General features: G+C 34.6%; 1 long non-coding RNA gene across 1 annotated transcript in view; it reads left to right on the top strand.

Moving 5' to 3' along the window:
* The window catches only part of LOC128249371 (uncharacterized), a 126082-nt gene extending 115301 nt beyond the window's left edge, over nt 1-10781 (top strand). The window contains exon 3 of the long non-coding RNA XR_016244236.1: nt 10637-10781. This is a non-coding gene — a long non-coding RNA (uncharacterized LOC128249371). The remainder of the gene's footprint in view (nt 1-10636) is intronic.
* Nucleotides 10782-17500: the final 6719 nt, after the last annotated feature.

Raw genomic sequence — 17500 nt, 5'->3', positions numbered from 1 at the left:
ATTTGATTGACTTCATTCTAACAAAATGATTATGAACAGTTAGAAAGACCTGTTTCCTGTCTCTGAAATAGAACTTCTCTTTATCAGTTTATCCTTGGATCATTTGAACCAAATGTATAAAAACTTTTTAATCAATTTTAGACATTACCATCAACAACTTACAGAAAACTGAAGCGAGCCATTAACCCTTTTGTTACCATAGTTTTGTTGGCATATGCTACCATTGTTTCAGTAATTTTTTAAAATAATGAAGAATTTAGTAAAATAACTTTCTTGTTATTAAGCTATGATCTGGAACAAATTAGCATAAAATTTTGATGGAAGATTATAATTTAGACCAGTTTAAAACAGTAAGTTTATGTTACAGAACCTGGGGCAGTCTCAGGTATGTTGGTATCGAAAGGAACTTTTAAACTATGAGCTCTGATATGCTTTTGATACCTTAAGAGATAACATACTGAATAACAGTTGAAGTTCAAACCACTTCTTTTGTTAATAGTTCTAGTGGCTTCAGAAAGATATTTCATGTGAACATTTATTATGTGAAAGCATGTTTAGATGAACTGGTTTTCACTGTTTTATCCCCAGGAATGGCTACATTGTTTTACAAAAGTGGTTCTGCAGCTCATTCAACTTTCCATCTTCCAATTTCCATTGACAGGAATTCTGCTTCCAGTATTGGTGTTAACAACAAACTAGCAAACATAATTTCTAATAGTTGGGTGTGGTTTGAGGGAGATTTGTTTCCTATTTACAAATACAGTGAATCGAAACTGCAAGAGTTAAATGTTTTGACAGAACTAGTGACAGGATACAACTCATCAAAATTTCATCTGATAGTCTCACACACTACTGACTTGCTTGACCAGGGATTATTCTAGGACATTATAAAGTGTAATTAACAAATAACAATGAGGTTGTTCTCGTGTCTGAGCGTGCATCAATGTTCATTTTCTCTCTTTCTCCCTCTCTCTCTCTTTATCCCCCTCTCTCTGTTGATTCTCATTCTTTGTTTCTTTCAGCTTTTAGATGCCGTTTTCACTGGCTCTCTTTCCCTCTACCCACCCGCCTCACTTATTTTCATTTGTTCTTTCGCAACTTCTAGATTGCTCCTCTCCTGTTTCTTTCATGATATTCATTCACCCTAACCATGTACTACTCTCTGTCAGTGTCTGACTCTTTATTCTCTCTCTCAGCCTCTCACTTTCACTCTTTTAGTCTCCTCCTCCCCTCTCCTTCTTCCCCCCCCTCTCCTTCTCCCCCCACCCCTTCTCTCATCTTAATCATCATTAAGACAGCAGTTCAATTGTCACAACTAACATTCTCATCAACATCAACAAGAGAGCTTCTTACATGGTAGAAATATCAGCTTGAAATAGCAGTTCCTAGAAATAGCAGCCCAATCTTCCTCAAACCATATCCTACTATTCTAAATAAAGAAGGACTCATTAGACCATGTAGTCACTGATATACAACATGGTTGAATGGTCACAGAATAGCTTTCAACATCAACTCCAGTGTTCAACAGGTACTTATTCTATCGACCCCAAAAGGATGAAAGGCAAAGTCGACCTCAACAGAATTTGAACTCAGAACATAGTGACAGGTGAAATACCACTAAGCATTTCGTCCAGTCTGCTAACGTTTCTGCCAGTTCGCTGCTTTGTTGCTGTTGTTGCTGTTGTTGTTGATGATGATGATGATGATGATGATGATGATGATGATTTAATGTCCGGTGTCCATGCTGGGTTGGGTGGTTTGACTACTGGCTGGTAAGCTGTGGGTTTGCACTAGACTTCAGTCTGATTTGGCATGGTTAATAATAATAGTAATAAAAATAGCAAAGTACCAGGACCTAACTATTGAATTGCAGAGGCTAAGGAAAGTGTGAGTAAAATGTTATAGGTGCATTCAGGGCTATCCCTAAAGAGATTTGAACCGATGGATAGAGGAAATAGGCATAAGACCTAGTGTAGAGCAGCTCCAGAAAACAGTGTTATTAGGGACAGCTAGGATACATAGCAAGGTTCTTGGCATCTAAGGTTACTTAATGCAGCCTGTTGCTAGAAATTTGTCTATTCCAACAGTTTAATCCATAGTGCATATATGAAATAATAATGATCAATGAAATAAAAATAAAATAAAAGATAAATAAAATTAAGAAAATAAATAGAATTTTTAAAAATGACTTGAATTGAAAATAAATAATATAAAAATGTAAAAATAACCAATTACAGCATCAAAATCACAAGGGTGCAAGATAATCCCTGATTAATTCAAAACGATGTAAATAAAAAATACATTACATTTGACAGAGTAATCTGAATTCTAAAGGGTTAAAGATGTTATATTTCATATCTCTCTAAGTTTCTAAACTCCTGCAACATAAACAACACATTATACATTATCATGAGTCATTTTGTGCCAAAATGTTATTCCACTTATGCAAGGACTTATTTCACTAAATTTCAAGGTTTGAGGAAATGAGGTAATTTCCTTAACAACCAAATATTTGTAGACTACAGAGGCAAGCTGTTTCAGTTTTGTGTCTACTATTATTTTCCCTAGTCTTTCTTTTCCCTGACTTTCGGGTGTCACGAAGGGCTCTGTTTTGTCTATGACTCTCTCTTAAAGAACAAGAATATGTAGATTCTTTCAGTAATATATGGTTGCTTAAGCTTGAGCAGATTATCTCTCTTATCTCTCTAAAAATTGAGAATAATTTGTTTCTTCCTCCATCGAATAGAGTTTGCTTTGTTCATTCAGTACTCTATTCAAGACTACCCTGTCTCTGTTATAATGCTGATATAATAATTCTATATTAGGGACTGCTTTTTAAGTAGTTCCTGATTAAGACACATCAGAGTTGGGATGAAGGGAATTTGGTAATTACGTTGAACATCTGTTGTGTTTTTAATCTCTTATCTTTTACTTGTTTCAGTCATTAGACTTCGGCCATGCTGGGGTACTGCCTTGAAGAATTTTTTTGCCAAACAAATTGAACAAATTAACCCCAATCTTTTTTTTTTTTAAGCCTCACACTTATTCTATTGTTTAATTTTGCTGAATCTCTAAGTTATGAGAATGCAAATAAACCGTTGTTAAGCAGTGGTGGGAAACACGCACGCACACGCACACACACACACACACACAATGGGCTTCTTTCAGTTTCCATCAACCAAATCCACTCACAAGGCTTTGATCAGCTCAGATGCCCAAGGTGCTATGCAGTGGGACTGAAACCCAAAACCATGTGGTTGGAAAGCCAACTTCTTACCACACAGCCATGCTTCCATATCTGCACTGACCACACTGGAGCTATCCCAAAACATTAACAGCAACAAAAACAGCTGTAATAGTAACAACAGTAATTTATTTATTAATGACATTACTGATGTTATTATTAACCCTGATACATTGCTTTCTTCCAACACCAACCAAACTAGCTGACAATGTTATGCATGTATCCAGTGGTTTCTCTATTGGTGCTATCAATACAGTAATAGGACCACAATGCATATGTAGCAAAATCTAGTGAGCTTCCCCACTTATATTAAGTACATACGAATGTATCAGGTAACAGCTAGCCTTTGGGTGCTGTTTTGGACCCTGTTGTGTCTACCACTCTGATTGGTTGATATTGGGGCGATTTGTCTCTTACTCTATCACACGCCAATATGCAATCCAACCAATCACAACCTGCAAATAAGTCATGTGAGACGGTCTGTTCCAAACAAGCATTTGAGCCTACCTGTTAACTATAAAAGCTCACCTTTTCCTAGGCTCGGGGTCAGTTGGTTCTAGACTTTCTAAGGTATAACCACTGATCACCTTGCAGCAACTTCCATCTTTGTCATCACATCAGATGTCTCTCACCAATGTCATCAACGTCTGCACAGCACCAACACACTGCTCTGGTTCTGACATCGCTATTCGTGAGTTTCTCACCAGGATTAACAGCTTACATACAACCCACCCAGATGCCTGTAGATATATATAAACCATCATTCCATTGTGTGTATGCGTGTGACCACAATAAACGTGTTAAAGTTGCCACCTTGTGTTTTATAGATTCTTTACCAGGTTCCTATCACCACAATAATATAACAGCCTTCTGAGAGTCTCATTAGATGACATCACAACATATAACATCTAAACATATCATATTGCAGACTGAGTTTTAAGAGCAGCATGCACTTTAATTTAAAAAGAATTATTGATCTCCAGTTATGTTATACTGAGGAGCACATAAGAAGGGCAAAATGGGAGTATCCACAACTACCAGGACATTTAAAAAGAAAACAATGGATTATAAGGAAATATTATTTTATATGCTCTTTCACTCGTAAGAAAAAGATCACTCATAACAATAAAAAAAATTATAAACCCTGAAGCGATTCTCTCTCCTTAAAGGAATCTTCCTCCTCTCTTCTATTTCTCAATAAACTCTCTCTCTCTCTCACTCTTTCTCTCTCTCTCTCTCTCTCTCTCTCTCTCTCTCTCTCTCTCTCTCTCTCTCACACTGTCGCTCCCTTTGTTACTCTGATAGCAACTGTAGGTGACAGCAGCAACAGTACCCACTCAAATTTTTCAACTGTTGAATTATTTTTCTTAAATTAGGTGAAATGCCATCAAACAATAAAATCTTTTAATCCTTTTACTACAATTAACAAATGCATCAGAGATTTTGGCCTACTTCTAACTTCAAATTTAACTACCAAATTGATAATGTATACAAAATGGTTTCATCTTACCTGTTTTACTATACCAATTGACGAAACTGTGTTTGTGCTAATATACAAAAATTTCATTCACTTTCACTTTGAGAATGTCAAAACAGCTTGGATTGCACTAAATTTTTCTCAGGACAATTATCTTAAGAAACTTCAATGACACATTTTAATGACTATCTTTAAATATCTTACCTGTTAACCTTTTGTATCTGCTATTTATGCCAAACAACATTGACATACTCATCATGTACAAAGCAATTTGGTTTTAACTTCTATGTCTATAAGTAATTCTACAGTCTTCTGCCTAGGATGTTGCATCAATTCTGTGATTTTGCCCTAGCCAGAATTAGAGCTTCATCATCTCTGCTCATCCCTTGTACACATTATCTTATGATGGGCAAGTCATCACAGATGATGGATAAGTCATCACTACTTTTTGATATCAAAACTACCCAAGAACTGCTGAATGTAACGCTGTAGGTGAATTTTAAAAGTAATTTGTGGTAAATCTCAAACACAGCAATTTTCAGTGTAGTTTTTCAGAGTTATTTGCCACATACCAATATTCTGTAAAAGTACAATTATTTTCAATAAAAACATTGGAAAGAAAAAGAAAGGCATTTTATTTCTTTCACATATATTAAATAACCTTCATATCCACAGATGGGTTGCTTCGTTATTTTGTGTATCTTCAGTGCAAAACACGAGAGGATTATATTGTATCTGTGCAATTCCAGAGAGGTAGAAATTTAGTTTATTGAAACAAAGTGATGAAGTGTTGAAGTCAGAAAGGTGCAAGTTGTTTTTGAGCCACAAGACACAGAAAAAGAGAGAGAGAGACAGAGAGGAGGAGAGAGGTGGAGAGGGAAAGAGGGGAAGAGGAAGAGAGAGAGGGAGAATGGAAGAGGAAGAGAGAGGAAGAGAAAGAGGGAGATAGGGAGAGAGAGGAAGACAGAGAGGGCGAGAGCAGGAGAGTAGCAACAGTGGGATGCATATGGTTTAAAAATAAAAGTGATAGTACTTAATATTTTTGTACCTTTTTCTGCGAAAGGCTAAGAGCAGTTGAGTAGAAATAGAAACATTACAGAAAAGTTCCCTTTTAGCCTTTTCCCAATAGTTTTTATCAATATCTGAACAGTTATTATGTGTGATGGCTGGAAGATGTGCATAAGATCCATATGGATCTTGTTTACCTTTCAGGCATACACTCCGAATGCTAGAAAGCAAAACAAAAGGGATGAAACAGAAATTTTCTACAGTATTTGAGTTACATATATACATATATATATAGTTTTAGGGAAAAGAACCAAGTTTCAAGAACACATCGATGAAAATCCACTATCACATATAGAAAAATTAATAATTAAAAGCACAATAAATGAGTATAATATAAAACAAAGTAAATATCATAAGATAAAGATAATAAAATGACTACACGTGTTTATTTTAATCTATAAAGCTCAATTTAATTTTAATTTTTTATAAATTGATTTTAATTGAGTTTTTACCTGTAATTTTGGATTTTGTCCCTAATATTATTATATATACATATTGATATATATATGTATATATATATATATATATATATATATATATATATATATATATATATATATGTGTGTGTATATATATATATATACATATATATCTTTTAACTTTTATTTGTTTTAGTCATTAGACTGCAGCCATGCTGAGGCACCACCTTGAAGAATTTTTAGTCAAGCGAATTGACCCCAGTACTTATTTTTTTTTTAAGTCTCATATTTACTCTATTGGTGTCTGTTGCTGAACCACAAAGTTATTGGAAAGTAAACACACCAACACTGGTTATCAAGTAGTGGTGGGGGACAAATACGCACACACAGATATATATATATATATATATATATATATATATGTGTGTGTGTGTGTGTGTGTGTATATATATATATATATATAAAGTAGTTGTATACTGCCAACTTAACATGACAGTCCCAATAAGGGAATATACTACTGCTATTTAGCCCTAGGAAGCTGGACCGCTTCCTGTCCGCCTTGACACATTTCCTGTGTCCTTATGTTTGTGAGGGGGAGATAAACTCCTCCACCCAGCCTAGCCAGGACACAGGAAATGTGTCAAGGCCGACAGGAAGTGGTCCAGCTTCCTAGGGCTAAATAGCAGTAGTATATTCCCTTATTGGGACTGTCATGTTAAGTTGGCAGTATACAACTACTTTATCGCATCACTACTGCTTAAGTCTCTCTGAGAGATTTAGAAATGTATTATTTCTAATATATATATATATAAATTTTTATAAATTTTTACTAATATTTGATAAGATGAAATACATCAAAACTGGTAATATTAATATTTTTATTCATATAATCTTTTATTAAATTCTCTCTTGACCTTCTGTTTACCAATGTGTCCAATGGACCCATTTCAGTTTTTTCAGTTGCTTTTTCCTATTGTTTATATTATTTGATTCTGCTGATTTCTCGTGACTCTTATTTTTTCTTGACTTTCTTTTATTTATCAAATAGGAAATTTTCCGTATGTTTATAAAAGCTAGAAAATTTCACTTTATACATTAATTACCGTATGGGTCCATTGGACCCTCAAATTAAATTCAGGCAATATTCTTGTCATTCTAAACAGAATAAAAGCAGTATCAAATATTATTTTCCTAGATATTTATCAGATATAAAATAGATAAAATTGCATTCAATTTATTTACTGAATTTTAGATAAAATAGGAAAAATTATGAAAATATTCCTGTAAATTTATGTGGTATTGCATCACCTTCAATCTGCTAGGTTATAGGGTGATACAATATTTCTATGTGGTGATGCAATTCTTACAATATATTGCATCATCTTTCAGGAGAGTATAAATATGAGAGAGCAATATCTGCCTTTAGTCTGCTATCAAGTTTATATAGTTCAGTTGTGCTTTTCAATATGCCTTGACATGGAAACATGAGTGAAGACCAAATATCAAAAAGATTATTGGAATTAGATGAAGAATGGGAAGAAGATAGTAGCAATTCCTTCTATTGCTCTGAAGATGATAGTGAAAGTGAATGTGTGGTGGACAGTTTAGGTTCTGTATCATCAGATGATGAAGATAGTAAAAAACAATTATCTGCAAGCCACCCAATTATGAATGAGCAATATGCTTCTAGAAACAGACAAGAAGTTTGGCATTCTAATCCTCTTACTCAAGCAACACTAAGCACTTCATCTTGCAATATCGTACACCAAGAATGTGGACCATCCCATTTTGCTAAAAGGTCTTGTGATAACACTGGAACATGCTTTACTATTTTTATATGCCAGAATCTTCTTGAAGTAATTTGTAAATGGACAAATTTTGAAGGTCAGGTTGTTTACAAAGATAAATGGAAGGAAATTGATAACTCTAAACTAAAGAAATTTATTGGACTGATTTTTTCTTATAGGTGTTTATAAATCTAAACATGAAAATCTCACACAGTTATGGAGTCAAGAAGATGGTGGCCCAATATTCAACAAAATTATGAGCTGGAGATTTCAACAGATTTACAAGTATTGCATTTTGATGATGCTAGTGCAAGAAGAAAAAAGAGAAGTGATGATAAATTGAAGCCCATAAGAGAAGTATTTGAAATGTGGAATCAGAATATGCAAGATGGATATGTTCCAAGTTCATGCATGACAGCTGAAGAACAATTAGTTTCATTCAGGGGGCACTGCCCATTCCAGGTATATATTCCTCCAAAACCAGGAAAATACGGAATTAAAATTTGGGCAATATGTGACAGTGAAACATCTTATGCCTGGAAAATGCAAATCTACACTGGAAAAGAGCCAGTAAAAGGGAAAGAAACAAATCAAGGTTCAAGAGTTGTTGAAGACCCAGTAAAAGAACTTGAAAATACTGGTTACAAGTATAACTTGTGCTAATTTTTTTATAAGTCTAGGATTGGCTCAAAAGCTGCTTAGCAAGAAAACTACTTTAGTTGGAACAATTAGAAAGAACAGAGTTGAACTTCCAAGTGCTTTCACAAATGGAAAAGAAAGAGAAATCAACAGCACAATATTTGGATTTCAAAAGGATTCCATGATCCTATCTTGTTGTCCCAAGAAAAATTATGTCGTCACACTTATGAGTACAATCCACTCTCAGCCTTCAATTGATTCAAAAAGTGCAGAAAAGAAACCTGAAGTTATTACATGTTACAACAAAACAAAAGGAGGAGTAGATACCCTAGATAAGACGGTTAAGGACTTGCAATAGAATGATTCGATGGTGGCCTGGGGTTATATTCTACAACATGATTGATATAAACAGCTTCACTTGCAAAGTTTCAAGGATAAAAGAAGACATTGCCTAATTCAGTTAGGAAAGGAACTTGCTGGAGTTAATGCTAAACAAGAACTGACAAACAATCTATTAGTTCCGCTAACATTTCTCAACCAAACAAGAAAAGAAGACAATCTTCAACCTCATTTGAGATTCCTCAGCCAAAGAAAAAAGGAAGATGTTGTTTCTGTAGCCCCCCCCCCAAAAAAAAAGACAGGAAAACTCGTACTACATGTAAGAATTGTAATGCCAAGAACATTCCAATGTTGTCTGCATTCACTGCCATGAAAAGCTGTAATTCTGTATTTTTGTAATTTTTTAAATTTATAATATATTCTGTAAGCTGTATTTTTTTATTAAAATTTGTGAGAAACAGTAATTCTTCATTCACCTAATAGCATATATGATGTAGCTAAGAAATAGTGGTAGTTTGAATGAAATTTAATTAAAAGAAAAATATTGGGTCCATTGGACCCAGTTGGTAATTAGTGACATACATTTTCTCTGGTAGACCAAGGGTTAAACTGAAATGTCTTAGACCTAATTCTGTGCTATTTCCACCTCCATCTTTTTTATATATAAAAATTTGATTTGTATAGATCTTTAATCTTTTTTCAATTATATATACAACGTCTATATATCAAAAAGATTTTATAACATTTTTCTGACATAATTTAAATATATACTTTAACCATGTAACACAAGCCTTCTGTAGTTTTTTCACTCTTATCTTTTATATATATATATATATATATACATATATATATATACACACACATGCATACACACACACATATATATATACAATGGGCTTCTTTCAGTTTCCATCTACCAAATCCACTCACGAGGCTTTGGTCAGCCTGAAGCTATAGTAGAAGACACTTGCCCAAATGCCACACAGTGGGACTGAACCTAGAACCATGTGGTTGGGAAGCAAGCTTCTTACCACACAGCCAAGCCTGTACCTATATGTATATATTTATACAGAGAGAGAAAAAGAAAAAGAGACAGGGAGAGAAAGGGGTGAGCATAAATGCACCTAACTTATAATTAATCAAGACTGTTTGTATGAAGGGAAAGTAAACTGCTATAATGTGGATCTTTGTCCACTTGTATGTTATTGTTGGCACTAATATTCTTCTAGCCATTATTATGTTGTGGCAGTATTCTGCATCTTATCTTTGACTTATCTATCATGCTATCGCTGATAGCTCTGCAAGACAATGACTGTAAAACGTCTACCTTGACAGTAACTTGAACTCGTATATATCACATAACTGACACTGACACCAACTGAGAACTCAAACAATGACTCTACTACTACTGACCTCCTACAACTGACTGTCTAACTTTATAGTGGCTGGTTCACACCACTTTGTCACATGGGAAGGAGAGTACCATTTTCACTACAACATCTCCCCTTTTAGCTCTTTTTTTTCCTTTGGGAAGCAAATCATTTCATTTTACTTTATTCACCCCTCCTCCCTCTTTAGTATTTTTTTTTCCAACTTGATATTTTTTTCGTTTTGGCATCTATTTGTTGTAACTCTGTGTTCTTCCTTTTTCTTCCACTTGCAGGCATGGGTTCAACCACCTGTAATGGTGTTTGAACCTGAAATGCATCATACAGCCATCCCAATACACATAACTGCGCATAAATGCTTTCATGCTTATAATTCCTGGATGTCCAATATGAAATTCTTTCAACATTCTTTTTGTAAAGTCTCAGGTATCTCTACCCTTTGACCATACATCAGTACGCCGTAATGTTGTATATATGTTTACTTGTTGCTGTTTTGCTTTACTGAACCTATTTTTGTTTTCTTTAGCTGATCACAGAGTTTTTTTTGTTTCATTAATGAACTTATCATTTGACACATGTTGCTTTATCTCCTCCAGAATTATTAGTAACTTTCGAACAATGTTCCACATTGTGTTTACTTTCCTCTTCGGCTCTTAGGATTGCTATTACAGTGTTCTTGAATGGTTTGCCATTTCTAGGTGTTAACCTGGATAGGTTGTCAACATGTCCTAGCTTTTACAAAGGCAAATATTCCATTGTGTAGTCGTAGTTTAGTAGTATGGTGCCCCATCGCTGCAACCTGTTTACTGTATGTACTGGGATTCCTTTCGTGGATCCATAAATTGTTAGCAACGGGTGATGGTCTGTTTGTAGTCTAAACCATCTACCATGTATAAACCTGTGGAACTTTTTTATGCCATATGTAATCGCCAATGCCTCTTTTTCAATTTGGCTATAATTTTTTTCTGCTGGCAATAGCATCCTTGACACGTGAGCAATGGCCTTTTGGCTGCCATCTTCACATTTGTGTAGGAGTATGGCACCTACCCCATACTGATTAGCATCTGTTGCCAGTATCGTTTCCAACTTCAGATCGAAGTGTGTAAGTGACAAGTCTGAAGTTAACATGCATTTTAGTTCCTCAAATGCCTTCTGGCATTTTTCTGACCAAAACCATTTAGCATCCTTTTTTAACAGCTTGTTTAGTGGAGCCCTTGTGTTGTGTATGTTTGAGATATATGCTTGATAGTAGTTTACCAAGCCTAAAAATGCTTGTAACAATTTGACATTCAATGGGGGAGGCATATTCCAAATTGCTATCACCCTTGATAGGTCTGGCCTTTATCCCCTTTCGTCAATTACTTGACCCAAATATTTGATTTTTTTCATTCACACTTTTCCTCTTTTATTCTAAACCCGTATTCATTTATTTTTCCAAACACTTTTTTAATATGTTCAAGGTGTTGCTTCACTGACTTGCTATTTATCAAAATATCATTGAGAAGCCAAAAGGAAGCCACTTGAATTTATATAATCTACAGTGGTGTTAATTGTTAAAAGGTGTGTGCAGTCTTCCTCTACTTGTACCTGTAGACAGGCCTCTGAGAGGTCTAACCTTGAGAACATTTTTCCTCCATTTAGTTTGAGAACACTTCTGGGCTTGGTAATGGATAATTGTGTTCAACTAAAGTCATTTAATCCAGTTGAAAAGTCCACACACACTCTTAGTTTTTTTTTTTTTCTTCTTTTCTTTACATAAACCACCGGAGCTTCCCAGTCTGAATAGTTGATTTCTTCAATTATAGCTAGACTTTCTAGTCCTTCTAGCTTTTTATTGAACTGGTCCAATGCTGCAAATGGCACATTCCATTCGGGCTTGAAAACAGTGTTGTCTTTTCTTTTTCTGTGATCCTCGCTTTTGTCTTAATGCAATAGCTTAATCCTTTCAAAAAAACATTTGGAAACAATATTTTAATTTTTTGTCTCAGTTGTTCAATTTCATTCGAACTTTTGACCATGCTGACTACATTTTCACAGAGAACACTAATGGAGGTATCCCATATTTTAAATAACTCCATGCACTCCATGTCAAATAGGTTTAGTAATTTTTTTACACATAAATGATTGTCCTTTTCATTTCATCTCAAAAAGTTACATTGCAAATACATTCACTGATGAAATATAATTTCTTTCCTGTAACACCATATACTATTTTATTTGATTTAAATGATATCAGCTTACTGATTTGTCGCCATGTATCTTCATTTATAATTGTGATGTCACTACCCATGTCTGATTGTATTTTGACACTAGTGGTTTCAATTCTCACCCTGATGAATTTTCTGATCATTGTACAAACTTTTTTCTCTGATGACAAACTATTTATTTTTTCTTGTTTGGTTCAATTTTTCATTATCTTAGTTCTGCAGTGCAATTTAATGTGTCCTGTATCCTGTGTTCCCACAATGAAAACACTTTGCTTTTATAAACAGGCATGCTTTTCTCAGGTGCTTACCACCACATGCCATACATGGGTTTATCTCCAGTTGTATATTGTTTTCTGATGAAACTCTTCCACACTGGCTTTTTCCATAAACAATCTCTGCATTGTATTTCTTTTGTGTTGTGCCTTATTCTTAATATCATATCACACTCTTCTGACAGTTTCTGGAGTGTTATATCCTGGTTCATTTCCAGCTTTGTGAGAATTATCATTCTGACTTCTGCGTCCAGTTTAAATCTCTCACACTCTCTCTTCACTCTACCTGCATATGTGGTAAAGTTTTCATCATCGCATTTCTCAATGTTCAATCACTTCCAATGTGTGTAGAACAACGATGTTTTTGCAGTAAACAACCTATATAAAATGTCAACTGTGTCCATGAAATTTATATCAGAAACTTTTTTAGGTAATATAAAGTTACAGTATTTCTCATGCTCTATCATTGCCAGTTTCCTCAGAATTAGATGCATTTTCATTTCATTTGTCCAGTCTTGGCATTCTTTTTTGAAAATTTGTTCAAATTTTTGGTAATATGCGTTGAAGGTAACTCCTTCTTCCAGGCCATATTTAAATTCATCTATTGAATTTGCTACATGGTTTGAGGAAAACATATTTTCTGGTTTTGTTACTAACTTCATTAGTCATAGCATTTATTGCAGTAACATTTGTTGTTGTTCTTGTTGTTTTTTTGAATTATTGTTGTTGCTGTTTTTGCAAAACAACTAGACCCTCTAACAAGTTTTCCATAATTTTACGGATTCTTCATAAAATATGTACAACAAAAATGTTTGTTACTCCCCTGTCGAGTTTTTAATTTCCCCACATGAAAAATATTTCAACGTCATCCGTGTGAATTGTTTATTTTCTTGTGAAAAAATTGTTTTTCTTTTGAACATTGTGTGAATTGTTTATATCTTTGTTGCCACTGTTATAGTGTGGATCCTCATCCATACAAATAGCTTTTTTTTTTAAGGTATTCATATATTACAGTCATTTCACCCCTAAGTTATAGCTATATTTAATTCTAACAAGAGAGAGAGAAGGCACAGAAGCTTTGAATCTATGACAATTCATCTAGTTTGGAGACCAGCATGGAATCCATTGTCAAAGTCTGGTGCTAGACCATCTAAAAGCTTATCATTTAAATACAAATTACTTTGCATCCTTCCATTATTCCCTCCAGGAAGTAGAGTTTTAGAGCTTTCAATCTCTCTCAGAAGTTGAAGTAGTTCAGCTATGACTACTTAGCAATCTTCTTAATGCAGAATCATTGGATTGTTTCTAGTTCAGCAATAAACTTGATGCTTTATTTAGGAATTATGAATCAGACAAATGATAACAAGTGACTTTTAGGGACCTAACTTGAATTCTTATTCTCTGATACTAAATGTTCTCAGAATATGATTTTTGTAATATGCATTTGAAACAACTTTATAATTCTCATGTCTTACAGATTTTGATTGCAATCTTTCCTAACTCAGAGTATCTGAGATGTAATGTGTTAGAGTAATGGTTCTCAACCATCTTTTTTTTTTTATCTATGGACCACTTTGGTTACTATTTTATTCTTGTGAACTCCTATAACCATTTGATGTTTTAAAAACTGGTTTTATAGATACTTCTTTCAAAATTCCTATTTTGTTTTTCATACATTCACTTGCATACATTAACAAGAAACATATTGAACTATACTCTCTCTCTCTCTCTCTCTCTTTTACATGTTTCAGTCATTTGAATGTGGCCATGCTGGAGCACCACCTTTAGTCGAGCAAATCGACCCCAGGACTTATTCTTTGTAAGCCTAGTACTTATTCTATCGGTCTCTTTTGCCGAACTGCTTATTTACGGGGACGTAAACACACCACCATCGGTTGTCAAGTGATATTGGGGGACAAACAGACACACAAACATATACACACACATACATATATATATATATACATATATATGACGGGCTTCTTTCAGTTTCCGTCTACCAAATCCACTCACAAGGCTTTGGTCGCCCAAGGCTATAGTAGAAGACACTTGCCCAAGGTGCTACACAGTGTGACTGAACCTGGAACCATGTGGCTGGTAAGCAAACTACTTACCACACAGCCACTCAAGAGAAAGAAACCTAGCTGTTTCTTGCAATATGTACATCTATATCAAAATTTTTTCATGAACCCTTAAAATAATACTGTGGATCCTCAAGTTACTATGTCACTTGCACGGACCTTCAGAAGTCTTATATGGACAATCAGGGGTCATATGGACCCCAGATGAGAACCAATGTGTTTGAGGGTTATCAGTGAAAGCCTAAATCTTTTTAGCATTGAATCTTCAACTCACCTACATAAGGCACTGAAATCCTTCAGTAGGTTTTTGCAGAAAGATAATGATGAGTCACTTCAGATTGCAGATCTTTTGAATGACTTGAGGAAAGTCGTTTTCTTTTTGTTTGTTTTTGTTTTGTTATGTCTTGTTTCTGTGTGATGCCAAGATAATTAGGCTCTTTTGCACCATACAGTGTTAATTCCGCTATGTTAAGATTGTAGAAAATTGTAAGATATATTTTTTATTGTCTGGAAAGTGAATATCTAGTATTTTGCTGCTTCTGTTAGGGTAAATAGTCTATTTCAGTGGTTCACAACCATTTTTGCCTGTAGACCCCTTTAATTCCTATTTTACTCATCTGGATCCTCGTATCCATTCTATCATTTTATTCTTTTATTCTTTTACTTGTTTCAGTTATTTGACTGCAGCCATGCTGGAGCATTACTTTGAAGGGCTTTAGTCAAAGAAATCGACCCTCAAGACTTATTCTTTTTAAACCTAGTACTTATTCTATTGGACTCTTTTGCCAAACTGCTAAGTCATAGGGATGTAAACACACCAGCATCAGTTGTCAAACAATGGTGGGGTGACAAACACAGGCACAAAGACGCACACATATATATACATACATATACATACATATATATATATATATATATATATATATGTATGTATGTATGTATGTATGTCAGATAGGAAGACGTTATACTATGGATTTATGTAATGATCAAGAAGGTGAATGACAATGACCTTTTTGGTGTGCACAGTCTGTGACAAACCATGCCTGTCTTTGCTGGCCTCAAATCTTATCTGCGAATGCATGGAAAACGAACCTCCACCAACTATTTTGTCTATATGTCTGCACACACCTTTGAATGCACTGTATGCCAGAAGGTTTGCAAATCCAATGGAGGCCTCAAAAAATATTTTAAGATCCACAAAGAGCAGAACTTATCTGCAGCTCTTGGTGGTCCAAATCGGAGGTGCAATCTGTGTGGGTGTCTTTTCAGAACACATTGTCTGATTTAAAAAGCCACATCAGATACCATGATGGTGCTGAGATGTAGGTACAGGAGGTGGTCAAACTCTGTATAAGAAGTAGACAACCACCATATACATATATATATATACGATTGTTTTCTTTCAGTTTCTACCTACGAAATCCACTCACAAGGCTTTGGTGAGCCCAAGGTTATAGTAGAAGACATTTTCCCAAAGTGTTATGCAGTGAGACTGAACCTGAAACTAATATGGTTGTGAAGCAAGCTTCTTACTGCACAGCCACTAAAAAATCCTATCAAATTTTCATAATTAAATATCATTTGGAATTGTATTAAAAAATTGTTAAAATATTGTGTAAATTGTGGAAGTATGAGCAATTTATTGCACATAAACTTTAACAACAAAATCTTATATGGAACCCCAAGGACCATATATGGATCCCAGTTGAGAACCCCTGGATTATTTGTTCCATGAACACACTGTTGATGAGGTTAAAAAGAAATTCTACATATCTTTGGTTATGATATGACATTCCTGGATATTTGAGTGTTTCTGAGTGACTTCAGTCAAATAAAAAGAATACATGCATATGTTTACCCAATTCAGTAAACAATAGCTTTTTAATCTTTCCAAAGGTCTTCTGAAATTTTTTGCCATGGAGAATACGGTGTACATATAATTACAACAAATTGCTTTATATATATATATCTTTTTACATACTATTAACTATTTTTGGGTGTCTTAACACAAGTAGGGTGTGACATCTTCATGAATGTACATGGCAACTCTATCACAACTGTTTTCTTTCCTGTCAGATAGGAAGACATTATACTATGAATTTATGTAATTAGGAATCAGAGATGTTTGTTGATAGGTGGGTTTTCCTAATTGCTATGGATATTACTCAATCATATGTGAAAGGGTCTCTCATGCTGGGAACTCTACTCCTGTTACACAGTTGTAAAAGGACATAACATTTCATAGTATAAGTGTTCTTACATTTGTAGGAAGAGAGTATGGAGTCGTAGATTACTTGTGATAGCATTTTGTGGTGGTGAAAGTAATTATGTGTTTGTACACTTTGTAACCAGGTCAGATGCTGCACTATTCTTTGTGCCAGTTTTGTGAACCAATTTTAATTCCTGCTTATATAGTTAATTCTCACAACATAGGCTGGCATTGCTCTTGCTGAAGGTCTGACTGTCAGTTCACTGGTTCAGAGAAGTTATGCAAGTGGCTGTATTTATTACACTTAACTGAAATACATAGAATATTGATAAATTGATAGGCTGATCAAACGATTGATTAATTGATTCTT

The sequence above is a fragment of the Octopus bimaculoides genome, chromosome 14 (assembly GCF_046866305.1).
Source record: "Octopus bimaculoides isolate indiv1 chromosome 14, ASM4686630v1, whole genome shotgun sequence".
Classification (NCBI taxonomy): Eukaryota; Metazoa; Mollusca; class Cephalopoda; order Octopoda; family Octopodidae; genus Octopus; species Octopus bimaculoides.
Note: the sequence above shows the minus strand (reverse complement) of the source record. Positions and strands in the feature narration are given on the sequence as shown.